Source organism: Lygodium microphyllum, chromosome 12 (genome assembly GCF_053477565.2).
Source record: "Lygodium microphyllum isolate KBCC chromosome 12, Lygodium_microphyllum_v1.1.10, whole genome shotgun sequence".
Lineage (NCBI taxonomy): Eukaryota > Viridiplantae > Streptophyta > Polypodiopsida > Schizaeales > Lygodiaceae > Lygodium > Lygodium microphyllum.
This window is the reverse complement of record NC_141146.1, coordinates 26,418,492-26,427,926: the sequence shown is the minus strand read 5'-3', so window position 1 is coordinate 26,427,926 and position 9,435 is coordinate 26,418,492.

Here is a 9,435-nt window from a genome sequence, read left to right as displayed (position 1 = left end):
ATGCACAATCATAGAGTCTGAAATACTGATAGACAGCCAATACATAACTTTCCTGGCTCTCTCATGCCATGTTTTAAATGCCTGCATTTGTTGTTGATTGGGAACATCAGGAAGAACTGGTTCTTCTTCATTTCCTGCAACAAATTCCCAATATCCTTTTCCCATAAGGAAATTCGTCATTCTAAACTTCCATGCCTGGAAGTTGTTCTTGTCAAGCTTTTCAGTGACAATCTGTGAAAGAGAATCAGATGCCATTACAGAAGACTGCAAAAAATTCTGTCACTGCAAAAACCACAGCTTCAGCCTCACAAGGGCAAATCTGCAAAACTGGCGAAAGTGGTATTTGACCACACAGTCACTTCCTAGTGACGATTTTGCATAAATAGGAACCAAGGATGATTCTGAAACTCCCAATGTCTCTGCGCACAAGCATACGATGCAATTTCTACAGTAACTTTTCACCGACCTGTAGAACAGTGGTCGCACAGCATAAAACTGAGCCTTTTCTTGAGTGCGTGCAGAAAACTTCCGTCTGCAAAACAGGCCCCGAAATGGCCTCAAATCAAAAAAACAAGGTCGCCGAGGGCTAAAGCCCTCGCCCGCAGCATATACTGCCCTCTTGCTTCACCGCGAACGGCGTCTCAACCTGAGACAATGCACTCCTGCAATTTTCGGCTGTGCTACCTGTAGAGATCTGCTCCCAAAACAGGAAATGAAAGCAACACTGCTCCTCTTACCAGACCACCGCGAGCTTGGCTTGCTTTCTTGAGCTCCTTACCACGAACAAGGCTCTGATACCATGTCAAGATTGTGGGAGAGAAGGAAGGAGTCTCGCTTGAAGCTTTCTTGCTTGCACAATGGGGGAAGACACACAAGGGTGGAGGCTAAAAACAGTTTTCCTCTTCTTAGTTGTGTAAGCCAAAAAAACTCAAGTACAAAGAAAATAGAAGAACCCTCTATATGGGTCTCAAACCAAACTCAACTAACTAAGGTGGCATACTAACTGAGCCACGAACTAGAGTAGATAAGGATAGCTATCATGTAGCTATTATTCATGGGCGGTGTACCAACCGCATCTGCAACTAACACGTCGGTGACATAAATGCACAACGGTCACCCTGGCGTATCACGAGTGGAGCTCGATATCTCAACATCTATTTCAATGTATAGTACAAAATATATAGTGCAGCGTGGTCATGCAACATTTCCGAATCAAGTGCATCGACTAAATGCGCTCCACAATGGATTATGGTATCATGGGCCAAAGTATGAGCAAGAGAGCCGGCAGCAAGCCATAGATTCAAATACCCTTATAGATGAGATGGAGTATTTTGGGAACTTGCAAAGTGTTACCTTGATGGATTACTCTAGCTTCTCCATAATCATATTCGATGTGCAATTGTTCAAAGTGGAATTGGAAGGAGCTAGGGCATCCATTCGGCGAGGTCCATCCGAATTTCTCAAAATAGATTCCAAGAAAAGATGGATAGATTTGCACAACACGTTTGTCTTACCAGCCCATTATGAACAAGTACATGAACTTTTTTTTTTAAAAAAATTCACAATACAAATATGTCACAAATGTTGAATCTCTCTTATATGTGATTTAGAAAAGGTAATTTTCTATCCAAACCCTCGACAACCTCAATCGTGGTATGTTGTGCCTTCAGCTTCTTTGAGTACGAGAGTGTATGATGAAAGCAATGTTCCCAGCATAGATGAGGAGAGTATGTAGGTGGAAGGGTCGATATTGCCAGGGGTGGAGGTTGAAGATGGCTTGGAGCGTGTAGAGGAGGTAGAATCAGGTAATGATGATGGAAGATAGGAGGCCATGAATTCTTTGAGAATAAGGTGGATTGATCATTTTGTGGTGACCTACCTATCAACTTTCCAAAGTATGCAGAGTTGTGCCAAGAGATTGACATGGGACCATAGGCTGCATCATACTTGTAGCATTTGCTTACTCAATTCATTAATGAATCGACTATGAGGGTACTCTAGAATATGCATTTTAAGTAACATCATTTTTTTTAGCGTTATATTACTATGCTTTGCTTGAATCTTTATATTGATTATGCTAACATCGTTTTTTATCTGTGCAGGTGACCTTTGATAATATTTGAAGAGCAGGATGAGTCAAGGAATAACCAACAAGGAGTTGTAGGAGATATTCACACGTATGTCTCCAAATCATATGGCCCGATTTAGAGATATGGCAGACCAAGAGCTATCTCGGACACCATCAGATCGTTCCATTAGATGTACTTCAATCCGCTCTGATGCTTCAATTTTTAGTAAACAAGATCAATGCTCGAGACTGGGCCCGGATGCAAGGAGTTGTTCTGGGGGTGTTGCAGAGATGTGGATGTTGTGAGCCCATGGTGAGCCCAAGATTCACTCGAGATACAGATGCTACTCCCTGTTCTTTTGCACGTTCAAGAGAGGGTGACTTGGGTGGTTTTTGTGGAGGGACTGATGCACTATCTTCGTCTCATCATTCTAGTGGAGGAGTGTCACACGTAGGATTTGTCACATCTATGGGGACATCTACTCCAGTGACTCCGAGAGATACCACCCCCGTGGGTACACCAAATGTAGAGGGGCCTCCTGGTTATGCCCAGGATTGCGGTCATAGGTGGGAGAGGACACACCTTAGACATACCCCAGAGGGGTATGGATACCTTGTAGATGACAGGACATGAGCCTTGATCATGAATGATGAGGGGAGCAGGGTGATGTCTCATATGAGAGAGTTGTGCCAACAAATTTTTCAGCACAATGTATTGGACCATTGAAAGAACATACTTGAGGGAAGCAAAGACTACATAGTAGCATCCTTGCACGAGGATTTTTTGATACCCACAGTGGCAGAGAGATTTTCCACTGGATGGATGATGGAGTATATATATGTGTGCGTACATGTCACACAGAGGATCAAACGCATGCAAGGCACTCAAGAGTGGTGCCTTAAAGCCTGAGTGGCTAGACATAGATGATTGGCCGAGACTCGAGGAGGAGACTATAGATTCTCCAAGACATTAGCAACAGGAGCGGGAGGTAGCGAGGGCATGACTGGAGGTAGGGGTGATCCATCATCTCCGAAAGAGTGGTGGTCACATGAGTTATCTAGAGGAATTTGTAAATTTTTTTGTTCTTTTCATTTTCCTATTTGCAATATCACTTATACTGACAATCATGTTTCTAATAGTTGTATTCTATTTTATTTTTAGCACTCCATTACAAACCGCGATCCCACCGGCTTGGAGACTTGATATGTAGAGAGACATGGTCTCACTACATTGATCAATAGACTCTGCGCACGCGGCAGCCTAGTAAGTCACTTATCTTTATTTTCCCTAGTTACTATTTCTATTAAAATGCATTATGTATGGTAGACTAATGTGTAGTTATTCATTTTGTAGAGTCTGTTAGATGCTTCTTTGCATTAGGATGAGCTTTTGGATGGTGAGGATCTATAGCTCACACTTAGATTCGTAGAGCACATATCCTCTTCCTTTTTAATCCTTTGATTTATGCATCCATATTTTATGTACTATGTTGTTATCAACCTTTGTATCTTGCCATAATTCCATGAGTTTTCGTTTGTGATCTTGTACTTATTCTTTGTATCTGTCTTGTGGGTTCAAGTACATTTTATGCTCATCTTGACGACCATTGCATGCTTAACATGTAATTGATATATAGAATATAAATAAAACACATAATGCTATATGTCGTAGGGCAACTTAATACCATTCTCTGTAACTGTAACGTGTCCACATGTTTGCTTGCAGGACACGTCTTAGCAGCCCATCGGGAAGAGAGTCTAGAAAGCGCCGCCCGACGCTCAGCAAGGAATGTCACCGGGTTTGTGATCTAGGTCCTCCCGAGTCTGCCACGAAGCGGAAGCATTCTGGCCATTCCCACATAGGACTGACCTGAATCAGGGTTCTCCTAGTGGTCAAATTCCTAGAACAGCAGCTAACCTCAAACCCCAGGAGAACTACTTTACCCAAAAATGTCAGGGTCGAAGCAGATTCATGCTGCACTTGGTTCAAGGAGAATGGGAAACGAGAGGGATGCAAAGCTCGACCTCTCTGCCCATAAGGAATAGTCCCATTCTGTTCCCTTAAAACAGCACAAATCGGGAGTCTAGTATCCTAGATTCTAAGTCATCGTTCCTTGCTGTTCATTTCCTTCGAGAAAAGTTTACGGCCAACCGGGACCACCCATCTGTAGAACGGACCCGTGGCTACATCCATCGCACTTTCCTCAGGGTTGCTTTAGTTGTCTAATTACCTACCACATTTAGTTTGACACGCAAAAACAGCTTCCTTAATTAGTCAATTAATCACCGATCCCTTCACGTAATCTTAGTACTTGACATAGAAAAATAGTGTCAAACAAGTTCCTTTTCAACCATTGATCTTATTTATCTTTAGAATACATCATATAATCCAGCCCAAAGGCTATTCTATAATCCATTCGAAGGCAATCCATAATCCGCTCGAAGGCAATCCAACAATCCTCATGGATTACTAATCCAAGTTTTCGCCCGTAGACTAGTATCAGGCCTCGAGATCGAATCCCGAGTCATGTCGGCCTCTCGTGCAGGGCCTGGAAGGCGATGGATTTACGGCCAGAGCCCCCTTGGCACCCAAGCATCCTCCTACTCCAAGTAGCGCCCAACGGAGAGACCTCTCGCAGCGGGTTCGGTCCACGTTCTCGGCGCGGCTAACAACCCCCTTGGTTAGGTTCAAGCAGACAATCAGGGGTAAGTGATGCTGCCTCTTCCTCCAAGCCTTCAACCTGAAGCATTAATTATTTTTCCATCTTTTAGTTCCTTGAGCAAACTAATACAAACAGTGCTCCTAAACTGTACATTCACAATCAAACCAGTGGTCGTTTACTTGCCCAACTGCTAAGGTGTGAATCCTCTTCTCCAAATGCGTCCAACATCCGATCCAAGATCAATTGCAACCTGGAAAGTTCCCCAAGGGTTTCGTTGTTTGTGTACCCTTGTATCCTTGGGTTAGGGTTATATCTTGTTAATCCAATACCTTAGGTTCCTTAAATTAAGACAGTAAATCCTAAGAAATTCTCATCGCCCTAACTTGGTTAGTCAAATGCTCGTTACCCTAACTTGGCAACTCAATAGTAGGATTACTCATCCTCTTGCAAGTTAGACCTGCACTAGAACCTGCCAACCTTGTTCGAAGGAGCAGCAAATCCATCTTGTGACTTAAACACAAAGTCATGCAATGTTGCAAATTGTTGCATAGGAGTCGCATCTAACTTGTGGGATCAATCTCCCATCAATGACGTTCCTTGGTCAAGAAGTATGTTTAATCAAAATGTAGGGTTTGGGGTATGTGTCTTCTTACCCAACCCAATCCCCAACCTTACTAGGTCACAACGCTTGGCCCTAAAATTTAATCGGAAGTCTAGTATTAGGCCATTCGATCCTTAGGGTAAAACCCTAGATCGTTAGTTTATGGGTGTCCAATTAACCCAAACATTCCCTGAATGTGGGTAGGACCTTTGGGTTTGAAGGTCTCGACTTGGCATCCAAGTGCAATACTAGGCAGAATTTCTAACGTGCTAAACCCTAGCTAGCACTTTGAGGTATTCGTTGTACTAACTACTTACGCTTTGAAGAATCCCTTAAGGGTTATAACATTACAAGTAATCTAGCCAAAACGGTCTACTTGTCTTGCGACAAGAAACGATCTCTTCTTAGAGATGCTAAATTTGTTCTAAGGATGTAAATAGTTGCAAGACATCACATTACGTGTAAATATGTGATTCATTACCTCTATGCACTATAAGGTTTGTAATAACCCTTTCTTTTCTTGCTAAAGTCATGACGAATGACAATTTAGAGAATAAATTGCATAAAATCTACAAAGATTTACATCAAGGAGCTATGGCTACAACCTTTTGTTTAATGCAATGGAATTTCAGGCTTTAATATGTCATGCAACCTTTTCTAGATGCAACTTTGATAAATGCAGTTCATGCATGACGAATATTATAAGACTATTGTTGACGTAATCCATTCTACAAGCATCTTCACATGCAATATGCAAGTCCATGGTTTCATTTTCATGCCATGTAATTCTTTGGACAACATCTAACGGATGTTAACGATTTTCTCATGCGAATCACAACAAGGAAGTTATTGCCTAAATGCAATATACGCTTGTTCATTATGCAACCAATCAAAGATGTATTTAAACAATTTCATCTTTTAACCCTAAGCAGTATGCGCTTAGGAATTCCAACTTGGAAATGCAAGAAACCTAATTTGCATGACATGCACTAACCCTTGTAAATCGTTCAAGGAGATAATTTTCCAAATGTATTTTAGCTAGACTATGTGAATTTGAAACATGTGTAAATGCATTCTTCCATGAAAATTTAACGTGCCTAATGCATCGCTTAAATGCAGAATCATCCTTTTAAGAACCTGGGCTTGAGGGCTCGTAGGGTTGTCCACGCGTATGCTTGGGGAAGAAACTTCCGCACGTGCGCCTTGCATCTTTTGTTTTGGAGCCATTGTTGATGTTGTGGAATTTGGACTCTACAATTTGTCCTTGCCTCTATGAGATCTCCGAACTCCTTCCAAGCTTGGCAAAACAACCTTAAATTTTCTCTACTTCTCCCTCGTGCAAGAATACCTCTTTACAGGGTGTGTGTTTTAAGAACTTGGGAAAAAAGTTGCGTGCACAAGGCTTATGGGAGCCTTATCCTTAGAAGCTTCTAAGGAAGCTTTTGCTTTTGGACAAAATGACATGGAGGGGGGGGTAATGATTGAAGAGGAGGAGATTGACGACTGCTAGGGAAACGTCAACGAGGAGGGTGTGATGGTGGCGCTGGAGGCGACTTACAGCGCTGCAATGGGCGGCAACGGGTGATGTGTGGCGGCGGCTTCCTGCGTAGCGATGGCGATGGCAACATGTCTGCCCCTTTCTCTCTCTTTGTGCCTCCCTTCCCAAGCCTAAGGGGGAGGTTTTATAGTGTGTAAGGGGGGGGGAAGATCCACCACGTGGTGGGCTTTCATGCCTTCCCTCCCTCATGCATCCCCACACCACACTCCTCCCTCTCTCCACTTAACTCACTCCTCCACACACTCCCTCTCCCCCTACCATGCATCGGCTGAGGGGAGGGGTAATTAATAAAAGAAACTTGCACTACTTTAATCATTTATCCATTTTCCTTTATGTAAGGGGTGTTTCTCATGTGGCTTGCAGGTCTTCAAGCTCGGCCTTAATTTGCACAACACGGAGCCGGAATTTAACATTGTGTGTGGAGGGAACACTTAGCCACCGACATTAATCGACATGGGGGATGTCTTTGCACAGCTTTTGCACGGGCATGCGGTGGTCAAAAGTTCTTTAATATTTCGAGTGGAAATATTACATTGTCTCTCCCTTAGAGGAATCGAGATGTCCTCATCACGAGAAGAACTGGGGGTATTGTTGGTTGAGAGCACTTTCATCCATCCAAGTGGCATCCTCCTCTGGATGAGATATTCTCTCAAGATTCTGGATCTCAAATGTCTCTCCCTAACATCTAAGATCTTGTCAAGTCGTAGTTCAAGGACTCCTTGGCTAGGCATTACAACTTGTTGATCATCAAGTATGTGTCTAGGGTTAGGCACATACTTCTTCAATATACTGATATGGAATACATTATGAACCTTTAGGTTCTCAGGGAGTTGTAGTCTATAAGCATTAGGTCCTAGGCACTTGAGAATCTTGTAGGGTCCACAATACCTTGGACTTAGCTTCTTGCATTCACCTAAGGATAAGGAACTCTTCTTTGGGCGTACGCGAATGAAGACCATATCTCCTTCAGCGAAGGATCTATCTTATCGTTTTAAATCCGTGTATGCCTTCTATCTATCCTTGGCGGCTTGGATGTCCTATCTTATTGACTTCATTTGGTCATCCATATCTTCCAGCATTTGCTTTGAAGCTTCAACCCTCAAGGTTGGATCTGAGAAGTTTAAAGGACTTCGACAGTCGTGCCCGTACAATGCTTGAAAAGGGGTCATTTGAATGCTTTGTTGGTAGGAGGCATTGTAGGCAAACTCAACCAGTGGCAAGTATTGAATCCACTTTTTGGGTTCGCGACAACAATGTGCCCTTAGCATATCCTCAATGACTTGGTTGACTCGCTCCGTTTGGCCATCAGTTTGGGGATGGTAAGCTGTACTGAAACAGAGTTGAGTCCTAATGGCTTCGAAGATAGCCCTCCATAATTGTGATGTGAAGAGTGAGTCACAATCACTAATGATTCTTCTGGGTAACCCATGCAGTTTGAATATCTCCTTGATAAATAACCTTGCAATGTGTGAGGCTTTATAATTTGTCTTGAGAGGGATAAGATGTGTAACTTTGGTAAGCATATCGACTACAACCATAATAGAGTTGTATCCTCCCTGAATTTGGGGTAGGCCAACAACAAAGTCCATACTGATGAATTCCCATTTCATTTGGGGAACGTCAAGTGATTGCAATTTCCCTGGAATTTTGGCATGTTCAGCCTTAATGCGTTGACAATACAAACACTCTGTGACATATTTGAGAATGTCACCTTTAAGCCTTTCCCAATAATAGCTCTTTCTGATTGCATTGAGGGTCTTGGCATAGCTAGGATGTCCTAAAAAAGGGGAGTCATGAACTTCCCAAAGTATTTTCTGTTTGAGTGACTGGCTTGCAAGCATACATAATCTTGTTCTATAGTAGATAATTCCACTAATGATAGAGAATTCTTGATACTTTGCCTGTAGCTTCGGGTCTTGATCCTTGATATGGATCTCCCTTAGCAACTTCTGATAGGTTGGATCATGGCATGCCTCTTCTCTAGCTACCTCAAGTATTGGGTTGTTTGGCATGGATACCTTTGTGGCTACAGATCTAGCGGTTGATGGATCTTGCAAGATTAGAGAATTTAGGAATGCCTTGACTGAGTGCATCGGCAACTACATTCTCCTTTCCATGCCGGTATTTGATTTCGAAATCATACTCCTCCAGCACTTCAATCCATTGAGGTTGCCTCATGTTGAGATTATTTTGGGTAAAAATCCACTTAAGACTTTTATGATCCGTCACTAGGGTAAACTTGTTACCCAGCAAGTAGTGTCTCCAAAGCTTGAGAGCATGGATGATAGCTAACAACTCTAGATCGTGGGTAGCATAATTCTTCTCATGGCCCTTCAATTTCCTTGAAGAGTATGCTATAGGATGACCCTCTTGCATAAGCACACATTCTAAGGTAAGTGTGCTAGCATCAGTTATCACTTCAAACTCCTTACCAAGATCCGGAAGTTTCAAAATAGGTGCTGATACTAAACTTTGCTTTAGTTTATCAAAGCTAGATTGTTCAGTAGTTGACCATACAATTGAGGTTTGCTTCTTCAGTAGATCC